We start from the raw sequence: 24,539 nt of genomic DNA, 5'->3' as shown, positions 1-24,539 counted from the left end.
AAGGGGGATAATAATTGTTCTCAGAGAATTCTGAGAAGGTTGCTTAGGTAACACTTGAAAAGTGCTTTGCAAACCTCCTGCAAAGGGTCTAAATATGTAGGTAGTTGTACCACTTGAACTGCAGAGAAAAAAAGAAGAGGAAACCGGTAGCATTTTATTTTGAGAGAGGTTTTTATGGATTTTCTGGCCACAGGACCTGATATGGTCACACAGTCTCTGCCATCTGACCCCTTCTCTTCATCACACAGCTTCTCCCCTAGGTCAGGTCCTTGTCACCTCTCATCCAGACAGGTCTCCTACCTGATTTCCCTGCCTCCAACCTTCCTGCACTCCAGTCCATTCCACACACTACTGACAAACTCTAATTTTTCTTAAGTGCCAATGTGATCATGTGACTCCCCTGCTCAACCTACTCCAGTGACTATCGCTTCTAGGATAAAATATAAGCTTCTCTATTTAGCTTTTAAAGCCCTTCACAGCCTGGCTTTAGTCTATCTTTTCAGCTTCATTGTATGTTACTCCCTATCTTGTAGCCCGTGATCCAGCCAAACTGGAGACAACTAGATGACACAGAAGATAGAACCTTGGGCTTGGATCCCAGAAAACCTGAGTTAAAATTTGACCTCTGACACTAGCTGTATGAACGCGGGCAAGTTATTCAACCTCTCTTTGCCTCAATGTCCTCCTCTGTAAAATGGAGATAATTATATCAACTACCCCCAGGGCTGTTGTGAGGATCAAATGAGATAAAACAGTGCCTGATATATGGTAGGTGCTTGATAAATACTTGTTTCTTTCCTTCTTTCTCTCTGTTCCTCACACAAGCCTCTCCATCTCTCCATTCTCTCCAATTTGCTCTATCAATCCCACATGCCTGGAATGAACTTTTTCCCTTATCTCCATTCAAGGAGTCCCTCTCTTCCTTAAAGACGCAACTAAATACCATCTTCTCCATGACAACTTTCCTCATTCTTCAAACTGCTAGTGCCCTCCCCCCCAAACTACCTCATTTACATTTGTATTTATTCACTTTGTATTTACTCCGTGTATTTTTATATGTATCTGTTGTCTCTTCCATTAGAATGTGAATTCATTCTGAGTAAAGATTGCTTCATCCTTTGTACCTTGTACCCCTAGCCCCTAGTTCAGTGCCTAGCACAGGGGTGGGGAACCTTCAGCCTTGTGGTCATATGTGGCCCTCTAGATCCTCAGGTGTGGCCCTTTGAATCCAAACTTCACAGAACAAAAGTTTGGATTCAGTCAAAGGGCGGCACTTGAGGGCCTAGAGGGCCATATGTGGCCTTGAGGCCTCAAGTTCCCTACCACTGGTCTAGCTCATAGCAGGCACTTAATAAATACTTGGTGACTACAGTCTGAAACAGAAATATCGTGCATTTATGTTGTCTTATGGGGTGGGCTAGTATGAGAGAAGTAAGGTGCAGATACACTTCAGGCAATGTGGTCTGCTATGGAATCATTCTCTTGATAATGCCAAGAAAGTCAGCTGTGCTTTTTTCTTGGAGTAGAAGGAAGGTTCTCCTTTTATTGGTTTACATTTCACCCAGCTAAAAGTTGTAGCCACCTAACTCTTAGCAGCCCAGAGGATGGTTGAGAATTCATTCCCATAGGCTTATTTTACATCTGACTAGTTGGGTAGCTCTAGGTGATGCAGTGGATAGAGCACTGGATTTGGAATCAGGAAGACTCATCTTCATAAATTCAAATCCGGCCTCAGAAGCTTATAGCTGTATGACCCTGGTTAAGTGATTTAACTTAACCCTGTTGCCTCTGTTCCTCATCTACAAAATGAACTGGAGAAGAAAATGGCAAACCGTTCCAGGATCTTTGCCCAGAAAACCCCCCAAAGAGTCCACAGACAGTTGGAAATGACTGAAACCACTAAGGGGATGCAGAGAAAGCTGCACAGTTCTAGTGGATACAGTGTTGGAACTAGGAACGCCTGAATTGGAATGCCGATTCAGACACTTTGCTAGCTATGTGATCTGGAGCCAGTGCTTAAGCTCTCTCAGTCTCAGTTCCTTGAATCACAGAATCAGACAGAACTTCGGAAATGGAAAGTATCTGAGGTTACTCCAACACATACCTGAAAAAGAAGCCTTCTTTTCCACCTTGCCCATAACCACTTGGTCACCCAACCTCTGCTCCAATAAAGAGCAACTTGCCACCTCTCAAGGTATTATCCCATTCCATTTTTAGACAGCTCTTTGTTTTCTGGCCTTAAGGCTAAATTGGCTTCCCTGCAACTATTCCTTGTTCTTCCTTCTGGGACCAAATCGTAACATTTTAATCATTCTTCCATATGACAATGCCCTTCAAATTCTTAAAATGGGTGTAAAAACAACTGTCTCATAAGATTGCTGTGAGAATCCAATGAGATAAAGCATGTCAACTGCTTAGCACACCTTAAAAGATTATATAAATGTCAGCCATTTTAAAAAATAATTACTTTTTTTTGTTTTTTACATCACTTTAATTTCCAAATATATCTCTTTCCACCCTTACCTCCAAAGGAAGTCCTGTAACAAAGAGTAAGAAAGAGAAAAACTCAGCTAAACTAACCAATATATCAATAGAATCTTATGGCACATGCATCGTTCTGTACCCACAGTGCTCCACCTCTGAAAAGAAGGGAGAGAAGTACATTTTCTCTTTTCGTCTTTGGGACCGAGGTTGGTTTTTAAAATTACACAGTATTTGGTTTTGTCATGTTGTTGTTGTTGTTTACATTGTGATAGTCGTTGTGCATTATGTGTTGTTTTCCTAACTCTTCTTACTTCACTTTGCATCGATTTATATGTCTTCCCTTGCTTCTCTGTATTTTTCATATTCACCATTTCTTATGGTGCAGTAATATTCCATTTCATTCATGTAATAAATTATTTAGCTATTCCCCAGTTGATGGGAATCTACTTTGTTTCTAGTTCTTTGCTACTATGGAAAGTTTTAATAGGAATATTTTGGTGTATATGGGGTCTTTGACCTCCTTGGGTGTATAGGCCTAACAATGGGATCTCTGAGTCAAAGCATGTGGTGATCAGTTTAGTCCCTTTTTCGGTGCAATTCCAAATTGGTGATCGATTATAATTAATCCAAAATGTCTGTTCCCCAGAGTGGTCTTCCCCAAATGCATACCCTCAGGAAATGTGTACCATGTGTATGCATGTGAACATATCTGTGGGGGGGGGGAATGAGGGGGCATAGATTTGGTTATTCTGAGTCAGAGCACCTCTCCTTTGGGTATATAATGAGATTAACTTCGTATGAATGGGGAACTCATTATCTCCTTATTCTCTTCTGCTGAACCATTTTCTTCTGAGATGGATGTCGCTATCTTTACCTTAACTATTCATGGCTTCCAGTTCACTGACTCTGATGAACAGGAAATCCTTCACGCTGATACTGTGCAGATCAGTTTCCAGGGCTCTCCCCACTTTGTGCCTACTGATGGCTCTGCAGGGAGGCAGGTGATAAGCAGAGGGCCTGCATTTCAACTACCTCCTTTTTCACTTAGATGACGCTTGTGTCAGGTCCATGAGCTGCTTCTCCCTCCATTTAACAGTCCTATCGGCCTCAACTCCTATGTCCAAAAACACTCTAGAGCCCTATTTCTTCTTATTCTTCACTGCCATTCTAAACCCATTCTCCTTTATCTCGCAAAGGGAGGAACTTCATGAAAGGGCCCCACTCAGTACCCCTGGCCATGGTGCTGATCTTTCAGGGGTCTGTAGTCAAGGATGTGGAACAACAGTCAGCAGTCATGAACCTCAGAGAGGGAGAGAAACATATTAATAGCCCTCAGGGAAACATGCCATGATTTTGCAGCATCACACTCAGTTGCTGAGGAAAAGGCCATCCCAGCTCCATCACAATGTCTTTTATCTACCAACTCTCCCAGAATCATTTCTCTTTTCCAGATAAAAGTAATTCTTGGTTGAAAAATGTCCTGAGGCCAAATTATGTCCTATCACTTACCAAACTCTGGGCCTGGGAAATTTATGTCTACATCCTTTGTGCTTTTTATCTCACTAGAGTGAGATGACAGTTTTTAAGGTGGTCACAGTATAACTAAGGAGGAGCAACTGGAGCTTTGCCCAGAGTGCCAAATTTAGAGGGTACCAAAAGGACTTGTAGTCCTTCAGTGGTATAAGAATAACAGAGCTTAACATCTAGCTTGCAAGAAAAAAAATATGCAAACAAACACACACATATGTATGTATTTCAGATAGAAAGTTACAAGATGATCTGCTCTCATAGGCCCCTGATCTCCCTTCTAAGGCCATTCACTAGCTAAGCTCCTTTTTGGTTATACCTTCTCCACCGCCTAATTCATTCCCTCCTGCTCCTTCCCCTGCCAGTCCCTCATCAGGTCCCTACCATCACAAGCCTCAGGTTAGAAAATTGATTCAAGAGCGTGTTTCATTCTCAGGAAGGTTTGTTTTGTCTTAGATGTGAAAACTGCTAATTATAACTTTGCTTGGTATGGATAGCGGAGGTGGAGTTCTCTTGTAGGCAGGTTTCTTAGAATGTTGGAAAGCACGGTGCTTGTGTGAAAGTTCATTTTGTCTGTTGGGTATAATAATACTATAGCCATTGATCTACTTTCCATGTACACTTCATCAGAATTCCATGCTGTGTAGCATGTGTTCTTGGAAATTTGAGGCCTAGTGGAATGGAAGGGAACAAGCATTTATTAAGCACCTACTATGTACCAGGCTTTGTACTATGTGTTTTACAGATACTATCTTCCTTAATCCTTACAACAACCTTATGAGGTAGTTGCCATCATTATCCTCCCTTTATAGCTGAGAAAACTGAGGCAGGCAGAGGTTAAGTGACTCGCCCAGGGTCACATGGCTAGTAGGTGTCTGAGGCTGGATTTGAACTCAGATCTTCCTGACTTCAGGCCCAGCTCCCTATCCACTGCACTACATAGCTGCCTTCTATGTAATTCCTTGAACCACAACTATATGAAGTGAACCTTATATCTGAAAAGGGACTTGAGGCAGGGAAGGCCACAAGGAGGCTATTACAATGGCCCAGGAGAAAAAGGTTAAGGGTTTTACTTAGTGTGTTAATTTATGAATGAAGGGGATCAACGCGAGAGGTGTTGTGGAGGTAGAATTGACAGACAGCCCAGATGATGAAATATTGTGGGAGTGCAGTGAGGCAGAAAAGAGGGTTGAGAATGACCTGAGGTTGTGAACTTCATAACTACAACAATGGTAGTTCCCTCAGAATGGAAACAAAGAATTTTGAAGGAGGAGTGGCGTTAAGGGAGAAGATAATGAGCTCTCCTTCTTGCGTACTGAGTTTTATTCCCTGCTGACAGGGAATATAGTTAGAAATGTCCAATAGTACTATAACAGTGTAAGTGGAAAGAATAATAGGAAAACAAAACTACATGATGTGAAAGTGTAATGACTTATAAAGGCTTGGCACCCAAAAAGAGATGTGAGAGTGCCCTTTATTTCCTTCTATGAAGACACAGAGGACATTGAGTGTGGAATATTATATACAATATTGATTGATGTATTGCTTAGTTTTGCTGAACTTTTCTTTCCTCTTATTTTTAATTCTTTGTTATAAGGGATGGTTCTCTGGGAGTGGGAGAGATATATTGGTAAATGCAGGTAATGTAAAAAACAAAAGATATCTATAATTTAAAAAAAGATTGTTACTAATATTGGTGAGAGAAGTATAAGTTGAGTTGTGAGGTCAGAAGCCAGATTTCAAGAGGTTGTAAAGTGAGTGAGATAAAGGGAAATGGAGACAGTGAGGTCAAATGGCATCTTTTCCCTTTGGGAGTTTGGCTGGAAAAAGGAGGACAGAATATAGGACCACAGTATAGACAGGTGGTAATGAGGGTCCTGATGGTGGCAGAGGGATTGGACAAGAGCTGATCACTGTGAGAAACCTTAGAAGGTAAGATTACTTTTTCTTGTGATTAAATTGGGAAAACTGTTGAGTTGAGGGGTTGAAACAAAGAACGGAGAACAACAAAAAGAACCCAATTTCTTGACCTTTAAGGTAATGTTTTGTCCATTTGGCACATGGCTGCCACCCTTGGTCCCAATATAGATCCCTTTCTGGGATTAAAAAAAAGTATTGTTGTGGGGCAGGGCAGCTAGGCGGAGCAGTGGATAGAGCTCTGGCTTTGGAGTCAGGAGGACCTGAGTTCAAATTCAGCCTCAGACTTTTGACACTTACTAGCTTTGTGACCTTGGGAAAGTCACCAAGAAAAAAAAGCAAAAAGAAAAAGTATTATTTTAGATTCATAGGATTGAGAGACAAAAGGCATCTTAGAGATAGGTCTCTCTTAGCTCTGTACTGATGATGTCTGGTCCAGTCCAACGCCTGCATTTGACAGGTGAGGAAAGCAAAGGCAAGAGAAAAGACATGACACACATGTAGCAAGTAGCAAAGTTGGAATATGTTTGTACTATGTGTTTTACAGATACTATCTCCCTTAATTTCTCCCTAGATCTTTTAATTCCAAATTCATGGCCCCCATCCTCATTGAACTTCCCTAGAATGGTAGGTGTGAGTTTAGAGGAAAAATGTACTATCCTGAGATTCAAGTTCGTTTCTGGCCCGTTTCCTTCTCTGTAAAATAAGGTTATTGAATTTATGATCTCTGAAGGTGATTTCCAGCTCTTAGTGCCTACATTACTACTGCATGCTCATATGTAGAATATATGCAAGCGCTGGTCCCACTTCCTCTTGTATCCTAGAACAAAGACTTGTGTATCTTTCAAATCACAAATCCAATAGAAGTAGCCATTAGTCTCAAATGAGTCTCCTTTGCTTGAAAGACTTGTTACTCTATTCCAAGGCACTGAACACTGGGTATCCCATTAGAAGTCCATCCCTAACTTTGGTCCAGGTGTTTCTCTGACTAGCCAGTTCCCTGAGGCCTGAGAGCTCTCCCTTTGGTTTAAACCTGGATTCTACTTTCCCTGTTTCCTTTGTTGTGCTTTGAATGGCATTAGGTTAGTTCTTTGTGTAGCTTGGAGTCTTACTTTGCTGGGTTCCTTTTCCCCTGGTTTATGAGGAAGAATAAATTGAGAGTAATGATGGGGACATTCTGCTGATTCTCACTGTTTTGGGAAAAGGGGGTTTTGTTGGCAAATCTCATTTTGAAACCATCACTTCTAACTCCAGAATATTCAACAGGACAGATTTTACATAAATAATGTGTAAAATTGATTACATGTGCACATGGGGGCCATAGGGGATTTCTCTGTTGGAATTACAATGGAAGTGATGAGATGCTGAGAACATTGCTGTTAACTGAAGTTTCTGTTTGGAACATCCCATTCTCTTGGGCCTGTCTGTGTGAGCTGGAGCAACATCCAGGCTGCTGTTTTTTTTCCCCTGTTTCTGCAGTTAGTGGCTGCTGGAAAAAACCACCAACCCAAACCCTTCTGTGCTGATATTTATATGACTGTTCAGGCTAATCACTCATTTCCAAAAGGGAACAAAACCTAAAAGTGGGGATCTTAGAAATATAAAATGTTTTTCTTTGTCTTTCTGTCTGTCTCTGTCTCTTGCGTGCTCTCTTTCTCTGTCTCTATCTCTCTTTCTCTCAAATGGAAAGGAAGAGAGGCAGAAATGTGAGTACTAAGCTAAAAATAAAAGCACTTGTAAAGAATATTTTCTTCTCTCTCTTTTTTTCTTTTTCAAGAGGTGCTGTGTCTTTCAGTAATAATAACACTCTGAGTTTATCACTTGGAGAAAGTCAAGCACATATGTCCAAAATTTGAAATGCATATTTGTGCATAAGAATATTGAACTATTTCTGCATAATAGTGCAAAAAAAAAAGAGGCAAGTGGGCTGCATTGGGAAGCAGGAAGAAGGACAGGAGCCAGGCCCACATTCTGGGGAAATCATGATACACAGGTTTGGTTGGAGAAAGAGAATCCTATCTCTGGACTAGATCTTCTACAGTATCCCCCCAAATAGAGAAAGACCTCTGTGGGCCATTAGAAAAAATGATTTTCTCAGAATAGTTGTCCATGTAGGGAAAAAGCAGAGAAAGGCACTTAAGAGACTGCCCAAGATTGCTGTCCCTGGAGAATGCTGATGAAAATTGGTAGCTGAAAGAGCAAATCGCTTTGTTTTTTTTTTTTTTCAGTGATTGCACTGGATTTTGAAATTAAACCCAGCAGGGAGGAAATACCTGCCTGAGCTTCAAGAGAGGCTGTGTGTCTGTGGATCCAGAGCACATTATCTGTTGCACTTGTCCCATGACAGTGACATGGTGACAAACCTCAGAAAATGCAGATTTTTTTTTTAGCCCCACTTTTCTGATCCCAGAGAAGAGGTTCATTTTTACCTTGGAGGGATTGTGGTTCAGGTAGCAAAGTATTAACTGTTTTTCTTCCCTGTTTTGGGAGTCTTAACTGAGTTCCTAAGATCAGCCTGAGTTTACAGATAAATGAAAGTATCTGGTTCCCAGAATGATATCTCCAACCTGGAATTGACTGCCTTGTCCCAAACTAGGCTGGCCCAGGTAGATTCTGGAGGCCGATCAATTTGGGAAGGAATCACCCAGAGCTTGTTAAAGGTCTGCACTAACTTAGAGGGGAAGGCAGAGACTCTGGCAGCTTTACCCTCTGCCTTTCCCAGATCTCATGTTCTACTTTGACATCCCTTCAGGGCCAACTTTTGAAGTTGGCTCCAAGTCCTTTCTCTTCCCTGGGTCCTTTGTTCAATCTTCGGTAAATACTGCAGCTTGTACTTTGGGACTAAAACAGCTAGGGACAAAAACTTGGTCTTAGATTGTGGGGTTTTACAAGTCTTGCTACTTTGTATGCTTCAGGTACCACATCCCACCGTGACTTTGACTTCTTTCTAGTTCCCAAAGTACAGTGGGACAGTGTGCTCCATGAGGGGATCTGTGACAGGTACTGAATTGCATGGGTGTCTTTTCCCATGGGTTTGAGGCAAGGAGGAAGTACTGTCTAAGCTTCCCTGGTGAAGAATAAATTGAAAGGAATCCCAAGGATATTCCACAGTGGAGAGGCTATTCAACCTGAGGTCCAGAAAACCTAGATTCAAATCCTACTGTTTGCTCTTTTGAGCTGAGTGGCTCTACACAAACCACTTAAACTCTCTGAGGCTCAATTTTCTTTGAAAAATGGGGAAAATGAGACCATACAAGGTTGTTGTGGGACTCTAATGAAGTTTTTTTCTTAAGTTAAATTTTATTCTTTTCAATCAACAATAATCCATCTTTTCTCTCTCTCATCTGCCTATTCAAAAACCAAAACAAAACCAAATCCCTGTTACACACACACATGGTAAAGCAAAACAAACTCCCTAATGCAGGGCTTCTGGCACCCCCAAGGGGTCTGTGAACATATTTCAGAGGGTCTGTGAACTTGGATGGGAAAAATTACAACTTTATTTTTTACGACCCTCTAATTGAAATTTAGAATTTTTTTTTCCAATCATGAATGTACCCATTAAACCATTTATTCTGCAATCCTCAACCTTTTTGTCCTCTCTGGAGCCTTTGACACTGTTGATTACTCTCTTCTCTCTATGATTTCATGATACTACTATTTCTTGATTCACTTTCTACCTAACTGCTCCTTCTAAGTCACCTTTGCTGGATCTTCATTCAGGTGATGCCCCATTAACTGTGGGTTTCCCATAGGGCTCTGTCCAGGATTCTTCTCCCTTTATACTATTTTACTTGGTGATCTCATTAGCTTCTATGGATTCAATTATCATCTCTATGCTAATGAGTCCCAAATGTACTTATCCAGCCCTAACCTCTCTGCTGACTTCCAGTCTCACACCTCCAACAGCCTATTGGACATCTTGACCAGATGCCCTGTAAGACATCTTAAACTCAACATGTCCAAAACTGAACTCACCTTTCCCCTTTGAACTCCCTTCCATTCCAAACTTTCCTGTTACTGTTGAGGGCACCACAATCTTCCCTTCAGTGAAAGAGAGCTTCCAAGCATTCCTGATGAAAAGACCAAAGCTGAGTAAACATTTTGAAATACAAACTTATGAGTCAAACAAAATATAAAAAGGTAAAATAAGTGATCAATCACAAATGATTAAACAAGGATGAAGTGTTTACATTTTAATAGTAGGAGATGATGCAAGTGCCTCCTCAGAATCCGAGCATCATCAGCAGTCATATAAGAAGATAAAATAAGACAGAGGGCCTGGAAGTGGTTTTGCTATCTTATTTGTAATCTTATAGGTTTTGATGATTTTAAAAAAGGAAGGGAAAAGTAATGGGGGAGAGGTAGCAAAAACACAGGAGATACCTTCTCATATAATTGGAGTATGCAAGTAGAAGACTAGACATTACTTCTGTGTTTACTTGGAAAGGAATAATAAAATAGGTCACTTTTTTTTTTGGCAAGGCAATTGGGGTTAAGTGACTTGCCCAGGGTCACACAGCTAGTAAGTGTCAAGTATCTGGTCTGAGGCCAGATTTGAACTCAGGTCCTCCTGACTCCAGGGCCTGTGCTCTATCCACTGCACCACCTAGCTACCCCAAATAGCTCATGTTTCTAAAGTGCTTTAAAGTTTACTAAGGACTTTCCTTGAAACAAAACCATGAGGTAGACAGAAAAGCATTATCTTCATCTATTAGCTGAGGAAACTGAGGCTCATAAAGTTGAAGTGACTTGTCTAGTGTCACACAACTAGTAAGCATCAGGGGTAGGGTAGAAGCCAAGGTTTCTTGCCTCCAGGGCTGGAGCTCTTTCTGCTACACTATGCAAATGACATTTCCACTGATTAGCCACTGGAGGCCAGTGGTACTGCCTCAAGTATGTCTCTGCAATACATAGGGTAAGCCAAGACATCTTCCTTCTCCCAAATACTTAGAGCTGGAAGGGGCATCAGAGATTATCTAATTCAACCCCTGGTTTTACAGATTAATAAAGTGAGACCTAGGGAGCTTAAGTGGTTTGCCCAAGGTCACACTGCAAGTAATCAAAGGCAGGATTTGAATTCTTTCCAGGTTATCTGGTTGTAGAATCCTGCATTTTCATCCTGCTGCCCTTAGCTCTTTTGCTGGTCTCCTGTGGTACCTAAAATTCTCATCATTAGTCACTCCTTTGTTTGAAAGCATTGAAGACCCTTATAAAAAGGCACACATGGATAGGACAGGTATTAGGATGAGATATTCATTAGTCCAATATTTCCTTAGTTTGTCAAATAAACAACTTGTTATCCACCAGTGTCCTGAGAGGATGCGGCAGAATTTTAATGCATGTGAGGGTGTCAGGACTGCCTAAGGAGGGTCCGTTAGGTTGAAAATATAGTACCACGGAGAGGGGGAAGGGGAGGGGGTGACCCCTAAGTGGCACAGTAGATAGAGCATGGGTCCTAGAGACAGGAAGCCTGTTCTTAGTGAGTTCAAATCTGGTCTCAGATGCTTACTAGCTGTGTGACCCTGGGCAAGTCACTTCACCCTGTTTGCTTCAGTTCCTCATCTATAAAATGATCAGGAGAAGGAAATGGCAAACCATTCTAGTAGCTGTGCCAAGAAAACGCCACACGGGGTCACAAAAAGTTGGAAATGACATAACAATAGCAACACAGTACCAGGAGGCTTTTAGAAGCCAACGGCCATATGAAAAAAATAGCTAGCATTTAGGGTTTGCAGAATACTTTGTATATTTTATCTCATTTGATCCTCACAACAACCCTGGAAGGTAGGTGTTATTGTTGCCCCCATTTTATAGATGAGGGAACTGAGGCCAAGATGTTAAATGACTTAGATGGTTAGTAAATGTGAACTCAGGGCTTCCTGACTTCAGGTCCAACGCTTTATCCGCTAGCCATCTAGCTGTGTCTGAAACACACAAAATGGTACTGACTTGGCAACTGTGTTACCATGATTGGAATGGTATCACCAAAAGAAATTTAGGATCCCTCAGTCACCACCAGTACCCAGCAGCTCAGTCCCTTCCCAGAGAAAAGCCAAGAGTATACACAGAAATGTTACAGCAGAGGTTAGCTTACTAGAGGTTAGCAAATCCTAAGGTGCTGGAGGAAAGTGAGTTAAAAGTTCATTTTTTACTCAATCAGAAAAAAATACAAAGGAAATAAACTGGTCATCCCACCAAGAGCTGGCAGCTTAGATAGCACTCAGGTTTCAAAAGGCATGTAGCTTAATCTCATGAGATTGTAGGCTGATTCCTACTGCATTTCACCCTGTGTACCATTCGTGAGTGACCATCCAAGGTTTCTAAGAACCATAGTTCACAGGCTCTACTTTCCCTACCCATCTTCCTTTTCACAGGGTTTGACCCAGTCACACCCTCCTCTCTGTTTATCAGAGTCGGTGGGTGCTTGGGTTGTCAGCATATACCTCTCTCCTTTCACCCCTCACTCTTCCTTATACACCTGAAGAAGGTTAGAAGCTTGGTATAACACCTTTGAAAGTTTGCCAACTCAGGCCTAAAGCTGCAAAGGAACTGGCCTGCCTTTGGTTTCAGGACCTTGGTTTGAATTCCACTTCTCTTCTTTCTCTTCTCTTCCTCCTCATCTCACATCACCTAGGTACCTTCCCCTACTATGTCCTTCACCCTGGTCTCACATGAAGAAGTGGCCCTTCTCTTGCCAATGCAAAACCCTCTACCTTCACAAGCAGTCCCATTCTATCCCATCTTCTTGAGCAGCTTGCCTTCTTTATCACCCATCTCACTAATCTTTAGTCTCTACCTGACAGATTGACAACCCTGGCTGCTTCCCTGATGCCCAAGAAGATGCCCATATTACTCCCTTCCTCAAAAACCTCTCACTTAATTCATCTATCTCCACAAGCTCTCTATCTACAGTCAATGCTTCCACTTCTTTTCCTCTTACTCCTTCTCTTTTTAATGATTTGCCACCTTATTTCTGACTTCATCATTCTACTGAAACTACTCCCTCCAAAGTTACCAATGACCTCTTAATTATCAAATCTACTGGCCTTTTCTCAATGTTCATCCTTCTTCATGTCTATACAGCCTTTGACACTTTGATCACCCTCTTCTCTTTGATGGTCTCTTCTCTCTAGGTTTTTTTGGGACGCTGCTATGTCCTGGTTCTCCTCCACTCAGCTATCAAAGTGATCTTTCTTAAAGCACAGTCTGACCATGTCATCACTCCTCCAATATTCAGTAGATTCCAGTTGTTCCCCATTTCCTCCAGGATCAAATTTAAGATCCTGTTTGGCTTTTAAAGTCCTTCATAATTTCTCTCCTTCCTATCTTACCAGTCTTCTTACACCTTATATTCCCTGTATTCTATAATCCAGTGAATCCTTGCGCTTCCTCCACAAAACACTTCTGACCAAGCATTTCTACTGTCTGTCTTCCATACTTGGAATTTCCTCTCTCTCTCTCTCTCTCTCTCTCTCTCTCTCTCTCTCTCTCTCTCAACTTCCCTGGCTTCCTTTAAGACTTAGCTAAAATCCCACCCTCTGCAAGAAGCCTTTTTTTTTTTTATCCTTTATTATCCCCCTTAATGCTAGTGATTTCACTCTGAGGTTGTTTCCAGTTTTCCTGTATATATCTTCTTTGTACATAGTTGTTCATGTGTTTTCTCCCCGGGGTGGTTGTTTTTTTTTTGTCTTCCTTTGTATCCCCAGTATTTAGCATAGTGCCTAGCACATAGTAGGTTCTTAATAAATGTTTGTTGACTTGACTATCACCTGTGCAAGTCACTCAATCCTTCTGGGCCTCAATTTCCTTGTCTTTAAAATAAAGGATGGCCAGCTCTAAATCTGGATTGTAGTCTGATGAAGGTGTCAAGTATTTCAACTAAATCAAATGAAAATCTCTCACAGCCCCATCAAACTGTGCACATTAAAAAAAAAAAAAAGCCAAGTCCTCTCTGGATTGGGAATGAGACTAAAAATTGCAGAAAGAGAAGTGGATTATTTGGTAAGAGAAGGGGGGTACAGAGAGTTCTGGGGCCAGCAAGTTCCCCCACAATCAAGTAGAGTTCCATTTAATAGTTTATTGGAGATTGACAACCCTAAGGTACAGGAGTGCCCTGAAGGCGTATGTTTTTCCTGTCTGGGAGTACACTTTCTCCTCAGCTGGTACTGGGCTCACTGAAGCATCAGGCCTGGAGGGGACATCGTGCCCCTTGTTAAAGCAGCTCCAGAAAGAACAGAGAGACGCCCCAGGTGAGTTTCTCCATTCTGCGCTTTAATAGTCTGCTCCTGGATTTTTATCTGTTTTATTTGGGAGGTAAAAAAAATCCCAAGGACACCGAGTCTAACAGCACAGATTCTCTTGATAGCTGGCTGATTACAGGGAGGGGCTGCTGCCATCTGCAAATGTATCTTATTAGGTGTGATCAGGCAAGTGAATTGTCCCTGCCCTTAAGCAGGCTGCAGTAATTAGCCTGAATACCAACAACTAAAAAGTTAATCACAGCATTTGCACAGCCCGCTATCTTCTTTGTCTGCTTGCTTTGCTAAAGCTGACTCCAGGACCCCATTTTCAAGGTGTCCTCCCTAGTGCTGAGGCTTTGAAGGGGCTCCAGTGAAAAACAGGGTTCTGTGCAGTCAGGCCGCTCCACTTATTATTATTTTAATTTAATTACATTTCAAAAGGTTAATGATGACATTTTAATAGCTTTTTCTCATATTAATATTCCGAGGACATTGTTTAGCACAGTCATTTGTGATTAAAAAGGGCTGTTTTCCAGTGAAGGAATTGCCTTTTAGTACAATTCTTTGAAAAATCACATTCATTTGTGACTAAAGATGGCCCAGGGCATCATAGATCCAGAGCTGGAAGGCACCTCTGGCTCTGTCCAGTCCAAACTCATCATTTTAGTGATGAGAAAGCCGAGACTCGAGAAGGCCAGGTCACATAGGAGGTAAGCGCTGGGCTTTGAGCTCAGTGTGTTGTCTTGCTTTTTCCACTATATCATGCTCTTTAGAAAATGCATTACCTGTCCTTGGCAAGGCAATGAAAAAGTATTTAAATGTTGTATACTGCCTTAGTTCATCCAGGGTGAGTCTGATTTTACAGAAAGAGAGCACTTGAATGGGCCCATCAGCTATATTGTTTCTTCAGTTCTCAGTCTAAAGGTTTGTTTATTTGTTTAACTGACAACAGCTGTCTTGATTTGGGACTCAGCAGAGGAAGACATTAGCCAGGCAAACTAATACATTGTGATTGTGCTTCCTTCTTTGCTGTGAAGGCTAATTATTGTTTTTCTTAATATCCTTTTGATGCATTTATAGGCCTTCACAAAGCCCCACTTTTCAGAAGCAAACCAAGTGGTGGGTTGTTAAGCAATTGACAACAGAAAGGGAAAGTCAGCTGCAGTTTATTTTTGAGGGGTTTTCACTGTGGTCTTCCTTATCTTTGTCATCAAGTACTTTATAAGCACACGTTGTAGACAAATAAAAGATAAGTGTTTTAAAAATGAAAATTTGAACATTGTTTTAATGTCTACGATCCACGAACTTACTGCACTTACAGTACTTTATAGACCTGTCACCCTGTCCATGCCCCACAAGGCACCATCAGTCTTATTCCGCTTACTGTTTCTTGGTATTACTGTTATTCTTGTTCAGTTGTGTCTGACTTTTCCCTATCCTATTTGGGGTTTTCTTGGCAAAGATACTGGAGTGGTTTGCCATTACCTTCTCCAGCTCATTTTATAGATGAGGAAACTGAGGCAATCAGGGTTAAATGACTTGACGAGGGTTACACGAATAGTAAGTGTCTGAGGCCAGATTTGAGCTCAGGAAGATAAGTTTTCAGGACTCCAGGCTGGGAGTTCTATCCACCTCACCACCTACCTGCCCGTTTCTAGCTGCTAATTCTTGATAGTCCTCCATGGAAAGCCAATCAAGTTTTCTTTCCTTTCTGCTGTTTGGAGTGAGATCAGAAGTTTTTAACTTGGAGTTTGAGAACTTTAAAAAAAAAAGTTTGATAATTGTTTTAATTGGTTTCTTTTGTAACCTACATATTTTATTTCGTACATTTGAAAACACTATTCTGGGACAGCTAGGTGGTGCAATGGATAGATCACCAGCCCTGGATTCAGGAGGACCCGAGTTCAAATCCCACTTCAGATGCATAACACTCACTAGCTGTGTGACCGTGGGCAAATCACTGAACCCCAATTGCTTAACCAAAAAGCAAAAAAAAAAAAAAAAAAAAAAAAAAAAAGCACTATTCTGAAATGCTAGTCATAGGCATCACCAGACTTCCCAAAGAAGTCCATATTGTCAAAAGAAAGGATTAATTAGACAACTAGACAAGTGACTTTGATTTAGTGGAAATAACAAATTAGATAGATTACTGTCAACTCTCGTTGTTTAGTGGTTGATTGTCTGAAGAAGTCTCTACTTCTTCTTCCTCTGGGTGCTTGGCTTTAAAAAAAAATGAAATATTTTGCCCAAAGAGTTATAAAACTGTGTATACCCTTTGACCCAGCGATATTACTATTAGATCTGTTTCCCAAGGTGATCAGGGAAAAAGGAAAAGAACCTACATGTTCTAAAATATTTATAGCAGCTCTCTTTGTGGTGGCAAAGAACTGGAAATTGAGGGGAGGCGTGTCAATTGGGGAATGGCTGAACAAGTTTCGGTATATGATTTTGATGGAATACTATTGTGCTATAAAGAATGGTGAGCTGATTGATTTTAGAAAAACATGGAAAGCCCTGCAAGAAATTATCTATCTACCTGAGATGCATCTTGGAAAGTAGGTATCCACTTCATCCAAACTGGGCTATTCTCTGCTCCTTGAACATAGAATGTATTCACACTCCTTCATGACCTAACTCAGGCAGTTCCCCATGCTTGCATGCTTGAATGACCTTTCCTCCTTCTCTTCCCTGTTAAATCCCTAAAGAATTTTCTTTAAAACCCAACTCACTTGCCATATCCTCCAAGAAAACTTCCTTAGTACCCCAGCCAGTGACTTCTTCCCTTAGAGCTCACACAGTATTTTGCTTGGCAGCTCTTTAATGCATATAATATTGTGTAAGTCTCTAATGTACCACTATATATTCTCTCTCTCTCTCTCTCTCTTTCTCTCTCTCTCTTTCTCTCTCTCTCTCCCTCCATATGTAGTTTATATGTATTTATGTTTATATCATATCCCCTTAGCAGAATATAAGCTCCCTGAGGGCAGGGATTTAATTTTATCTAAACTTTGTACCTTCCCCAGTGTCTGGCACACTATTCTGAATATAATAGGTAAAAGAATATGTTGTTGCTATTTCTTGCTGTTAACAGCTTTCATTGGAGGACCTAGTTGGCCTTCTTCAGTGGAAGGGCTTCTTGGCTCTGCCTTTACTGAGCCTAATACTTGTTCTTTTGCATGATTATTCTTATGAGGGCTTCTTTTATTTTCCTGGAGATTTATGCTACTACCTGCTAACTTGCTTTGCCTCATGCAAGAATGATTTTGGTGTCTAAACTTTCTTAGTTAATCTTATGTTTGCAAGGATTCCTAGTTTTCTAAAACTTCTTTTTAAGTTCCTTAAATGGCATTCTTGGTCCCTGCACTGTTTCTGTTATTAGATTATCTTTGAAACCTTCATCTCATCCTTCACCAGTCATATCAAAGTAGCTGCCCCTCTTGGGCTTCCGAAGCTTTGAAAAGCTGAATCTGTTCATTCATTCAGTCAAGAGACATTTATCTAGGTTGGGTTCTTAAACTAGGACCCATGAGTTTTTTTTTTAAATGGATAACTGTATTTCAATATAACTGATTTTCTTTGCAGTCCTATTTGTTTTATGCATTTAAAAACCATTATTCTGAGAAGGGGTACAAAGGCTTCACCAAAACCTGCCAAAGAGATGTATGACATAAAAAACACGAAGAACCTTTTATTCACAATCTTAGAACCTGTGTGTATGTGAATCACCCACACTAGTAAGATGCAGATTTATTGAAATATTGGCATACCTAGTTACTTGTGGCTGCCACCTTAGCCTATCCATGACCTTGACCTTGTTTTAAGCCCTCTTCGATGGACAACTTCACTAGGAAGCCTACATGGAAAAAAAACATGAATTGTTTATATAGCTAATAAACTCATTTTGATTCAAGTCAGTTGATTAGTTTCTATCTCTCAGAAGCAAAATATCCTCTTTTGGGACAGGGGTTTACTATGGAGTGATCTTCTTATGGATAGATATGATACTCAATGAATGCCTACATATACAACAATATACATTCCCTCCACATTCTGAAGTTGGACATGGATCCTGACCTTCTTGATCTAGATTGAATTCAGTTCAGCAAGCACTATTTTATCACCTACGTACTATGTAAGCAGTTATAAATAAGGGAAGAGAGGTGGTGCAGTGGATAGAACTCTGGCCTTAGAGTCAGGGAAGACCTGAGTTCAATTCTGATCTCACACACTTACTAGCTGTGTGACCCTGGGCAAGTAACTTAACCCTATTTGCCTTAGTTCCTCATCTGTAAAATGGGCTGGAGAAGGAAATGGTAAACCACTCTAGTATCTTTGCCAAGAAAACCCCAAATGAGCTCATGAAGAATCAGACATGACTGAAAATGACTAAACAACAACAAAAATGTATGTCTTACTAATCACAAAAATGATGAATGTATATTTTACTTTATTCTTTGTTTTTTTTTTACATTCAGTTTTATTTTGGGTTACAAATTCTCTCCTTCCCTCATCTTCCTCCCTTACCCACTGAGAAGGCTGAAGCAAAACAAAAATGGCCACGTTTGCCATATCAAAAAAAACCCAAATCCCACAATTTTATTCTTTGAAGAATGGAAATCCATTTGTAGTGCATCAATTAAGTATACAATTAACTATAATGCCTATTTATTTATGGGATTTACCATAGCAAATGTTGACTTCTGATGATTTCCTAGACCTGGGTTCAAGTCCTACCTCTGACACAAACTGGCTGTGTGACCTTGAATAAGTCACATAACTTCTCAGTGTTCTAGACGACTCTCTAAGACTATAATTTGGAGAGAAGGTGCTGATTTGTATTGGTAGAGGGGTTTTCCTTACCTGGCAATTACCTATAATAAAAAAATAACAAGTTCAATCCCTACCTCTTGGTGTCAGCCACTGGATTAGAAGTAAGGGATGCAAAGACAAAAATGAAACAATCCATGCCTTCAAGGAGCTTACATTATCTTATTCATAATGTTGTTTTTATTTGTAACCAACTACAGTTGGGGAATACAAATTCTATTAACAAATCCTGTAATTATTAGGATAATAATAAGAAGACAACAATCCTATTATTTTTAGGATGACAATATTATTATGATAATAGGATAGCAATCCTATTATTATTAGGATAATAACAGGACATCGATCCTATTATTATTAATGATACATTTTTATTATATATTAGCCTCTATTGTATATACTAGTCTATAATAATTATTAATAATATGATCATTCTATTAAATAATTCAGTTATTAATAACTTTTATTATATTAGTATATCATAAATTATATATAATAGTCTGTAATTATGATTAATAATCCAATTATCCTATTAAAGTATCCTAAAAAAAATCTATTAAAGAATCCCACTAAACCATTTAAATTTGGCTTGTGTTGTTGAAGAAAAAATATAGCTTAATAGGTGATTAAGAAAAGGATGCTAAGCTGAAAAAAAAAATGAGAACCAGAACCAATGTGTCACTAGATCTGGGCCAACTCAAGGGAAACAAAGACTACTGCCCAGAAAGTCTTCATTGACCTAAAAAGCAGAGGATTCTGCTGGGATCCAGAGTGCTTGTGAACGGACAGGGGGAGTGGCAGTGTAGCTAGGGGCCAATCAGTTCTGTTCGCTGTCAGAAAACCATCTCCTGGCAGTCGATGGAATGACCGTAGATGGTTTCAAGGGATAAAGGGAGATAAGTGAGCCAGATAGGCAAGTTTGCAGAAAATTGAACAAAACCATGCAGAAATAGGATGCGCTTCAGAAAAAAAAAAGATGCAAGCAGGAGCAAAGTCAGAGAAAAATGATGTCCTTTTTAGTAGTCTCTTTTCATGTACAAGGATAGGAAGCATTTCAAGTAATAAGCAAGTATTCTATTTCTTTTATTTTTTAAATCTTATTTTCAGTTCCAAAGTCTCTCCCTCCCTTCCCCCTTCCCCCACCTATTGAGAAGACAAGAAATACTGTATCAATTAAGCATATACAGTCATGCAGAAAATATTTTTGCTTTAGCCATATTCCAAAAAAAAAGCAAGAAAAATAAAGGGAAAATGCCATAAGCAGGTATTCTCCATGACTAGGTTTTGTGAAATTGCTCATTTAAAGCAGAAATGTCTAATGCTGCCCAAACCAGATTAAAATGTGACTGGGAAATATTAATAAAATAAGCAAAAAACACAATAAAACATAGATCATGCTAATACGTAGTTATTAAAGTTAATGTATCAGGAGGGATCCTCATGTACAGATTAATGGTCCCCATTTCTATTTGAGTTTAACATCACCGATTCAAAGAATGAATCTTTTGCTGTAGGACCATGTTAAGCAGTGACCGCATCTTGATCTGAAATTCTTGGAATGTCTGCCAGTGCACAGTGTTGGTTTTCTCCTCCAATAAATACTACCAAAGCTACAAACACGGACAGACTTCCATGAACTTCAGTGAGTCAAGGAGCTGAGAATTGGGCTTGTGGGGGTGATTTGGTTAAAAAAAATAAGCCTCATCTCCACAGGCCAAGCAGAAAATCGAAACAATTACCAGAAACCAGGCCAAAGTGTTAATTTTGGCAGGCTTGGATAATCTTGGGGATTGTCTGATTCTCTGCTTCCCTCTGTCAGGCTCTGCCAGCTCGGGGAATGGCAGCAGTAGCAGGCACAGAGAGCTTGTGTGGGCTTTCCTGTCAGGACACTGGGAGGTTTTTTCCAGCCCTATCATCCATTTGCTGTATAACTTTGGGAAGGTGTCCTAACTGCCCTTGACTTTGCCCTGACCGTTGCTCAGCTGCTTGCTGAAATCAGACACCCAACCTTCATTCGTTTGGCTCATGAAGGAAGGGCTAGAGAAACTGTATATCCTGATGGAAAATAATAAAATAATAACCAGCATTTACATAACACTTTAAGGTCTGCTAGGCGCTTTACATATATTATCTCATTTGATCCTTACACAACTCTGTGAGATAAGTGGCATTATTATCCCCATTTTACAGATGAGAGAACTGAGGCTGAGAGAGATTAAGTGACTTGCTTCATGTAAGTTTCAGAGGCAGGATTTGAAGTCAGGTCTTCCTTCTCCTTTTAACTCCTGCACTCTATTCACTATGCCGCCTGGTTGGTGCTGATGGCAATATTCTGTATTCCATCTAACTAAGCAAATAACTTCATTTCTCAACAGAGAAGTTGGATTCAACTCCACCATCATCATGCCCCCTTGCTGAGTACCTTCTCTCCCCTCCTCCCTCTTTTTGGCTTCATTCTGTGTATTGTCCTCCCCTATTAGATTGTAAGCTCCTTGAGGGCAGGGATTGTCTTTCTTTTTCTTGTTTGTATCTTCAGTGCTTGGGGACCGTCTCCAGTCGCCTGATTTATAGCTTGCCACTGGACCCTGATAGCTCTGGAGGAGAGAGTGAGGCTGGTGACTTTGCACAGCCTTCCCTCCCTTAAATCCAATTCACTTGCAAGTCATGCCATCACCTTCCTGATGTTATGGTCTTTTTGAGAATGAAGGACAAACAACAACAACAATAACAATCTCCAGTACTTAGCACAGTTGTCTGGCACATAGTAGGTGTTTAATGTTTATCGTATTGTCTAGAGTATTGTATGTGATTGGCACAGTCTTCCCAACATCATAGAAAAAGAGTAAGGAACTCAAAAGAGCTAGGATTAGGGCTTCTTCTACCTTCCTCCTTCCCCACTATACCCACCCTCACTTAAAAAAAATTAAGTAAGTTAAAATCAAGATGAAGTGAAGAAAATCAGCTGGGGCAGCTAGGTGGTGCAGTGGATGAGCATTGGGCCTGGAATCAGGAAGACCTGAATTCAGTATAGCCTGCAATACTAGCTGTGTGACCCTGGGTTAGTCACCTAACCCTGTTTGCCTCAGTTTCCTCATCCATGAAATGAGCTGGAGAAGGAAATAGAAAGCCAGTCCAGTATCTTTGCTAATAAAACTCCAAATGGGGCAAGGAAAAATGACTGAATAAGGTAGTGTGGCTGAATGGATACAGTGCTGGACTTCAGAAAGGGAACTTTGCATTCAACTCCTCCCTCTGACATTTATTGGTTCTTTGACTGTGGCAAAGTCACTTAACCTTTCTCAGGTGACTGTCTCAGATGATAGATAGGCAGTATTTGTCTTGGAAGGTGGAGGTCCCACATTTACCATTTCACAATTCTTTGAAATATTCCCTAATTCCAAAAGATTAGACACGCTTATATTAAAATAAAAGTACAACAACATATTCCAAAGTAAAACTTTTTTTTTAAACTATTCACCATCATGGATCATCTATGCCACATCACACCCTCCATTAGGGCTGACAATCTCGAGTTGACTGTTATCTGAAAACTCTCAGTCTGTTCCTGACATCGGCAAAGTTCTAATGTCGAGCGGTCCAGGGATGATGACATCTGGGAAAGGTGGCATAGCTGGTTTCTCACTGGTCGATGGTTATAAGACATTTCATTGTCTTGAGCTCTCAGAGTCTTTGAGATTCTGCATAATCACATTGATTCTCCAGAGGGGATCAGATGAGCTGCATGAAATACTTGTCCTGTGTCACATTAGATTTTGGTGAAGAGGGTCTGATGGTTGGTTTCTATGCTACTGATAAATGCACAGACACAGCACCTGTGCCTGAATCTCAAATCCATCTGCTAAGTGATATTTAATATTTGGCCAGTACAAGACATGCCTGGTCTAAATCTGTCTTGTCTAGGCATTAAGTGCTGTTTGATATTGGACGAGAAGCAATTGAGAATAAAACTTTCATTAAGTTTAAGGAAGTGCCACCTAAGTGATACTTGCCTGAAGCTTTTTCTATCTGGGCATACTACTTGGGCTCTGCCAGAGCAGCCTTGTGGCCATAATTTTGGTATTCTCTAGGCCATGAGACCTATATCCTAGACCCAGGTAATGGAAGGGTTCCCCAGGGCCAAACTGGAAATTACAGGAAGGTCTAACCTACTGAAAGTTTCTGGAGATACAATAAGAGTTATATAGAGAGTAGTCAGAGGGTGACCCCTAAGATGTCACGACCCAGCCTGGACTGGTCCAGTCACTGTGACCAGTGGAGGGTGAGGCATCATATCTAAGGTCAGTCAGAAAATTAGACCAACAACTGACATTTACACAGCTCCTTAAAGTTTGTAAACATTCTAACACATACTATCTTTTAAATATATATACATATATAATATATTATTTTGCCCCAATTACATATTAAAACAATTTTTTAACATTTCAAAAAAAGTTTTGAGTTCTGAATTCTTTCCCTCTCTCTCTCTCCCTCTCTTCCTCCCTCTCCCCCGCCAGAAAGTAAGCAATCAGGTATAGGTTATACATATAACACATACTATTTTATTTGAGCCACTGTCCTGTGAGGTAGTTATTCTACAAAGCATTATTCCTACTTTACAGATGAAGATTTAATTCAATAAACAATTCAATAAAAATTTATTAAGCATCTACTATGTACCAGGCACTATGCTAATTGCAGGGTATACAAAAAGAGGCAAAAAGTAGTCCCTGACTTCAAGGAGCTTACAATCTAATGGGGAGACAAAATGCAAACAAATATATACAAAGAAAGCTATACACAGGGTAAGTAGGAAATAAAAAGAGGGAAAGCACTGGAATGAAGAGGCATTAGAGAAGGCTTCTTATTTATTTATTTATTCTTAGGCAATTGGGATTAAGTGACTTGCCCAGGGTCACACAGCTAGTAAGTGTCAAGTGTTTGGTCTGAGACCGGATTTAAACTCAGGTCCTCCTGACTTCAGGGCTGGTGCTCTAACCACTGCGCAACCTACCTGCCCCAGGGAAGGCTTCTTGTAGAAGGTAGAATTTTAGTTGGGGCTTAAAGGAAGCAAGGGAGGTCAGTAGCTGGAGCAGAGGAGGGAGAGCATTCCAGGCATGGAGGACAGCCAGAGAGAATGCCTGGAGCTGAGAGATAGAGGGTCTTGTTCATGGAACAGACAAGAGGGCATTGTCACTGGATTGAAGAGTATATATGGGGTAGGAAGATGTAATAAGACTGGAAAGGTAGGAGGGGGCTAGGTCATGAAGGGCTTTGAATGTCAAACAGGGCATTTTGTGTTTGATCTTGCAGGTGATTATCGAATCACTGGAGTTTACTAAGTAAGGGAGTGAAAGTATTGGACCTGATTTTTAAGAAAATCACTTTAGTGGCTGAACGGAGGATGGAGTGAAGTAGGGAGAGACTTGAAGTAATCTGACCCACCAGCAGGCTATTGCAATAATCCAGGTGTGAAGTGACGAAAGCCTGCACAAGAGTGGTAGCAGTATCAGGGGACAGACTGAGTTTAGAGAGATTAAA

Source organism: Vombatus ursinus, unplaced genomic scaffold (assembly GCF_900497805.2).
Source record: "Vombatus ursinus unplaced genomic scaffold, bare-nosed wombat genome assembly UNPS02014772.1, whole genome shotgun sequence".
Taxonomy (NCBI): Eukaryota; Metazoa; Chordata; class Mammalia; order Diprotodontia; family Vombatidae; genus Vombatus; species Vombatus ursinus.
Note: the sequence above shows the minus strand (reverse complement) of the source record.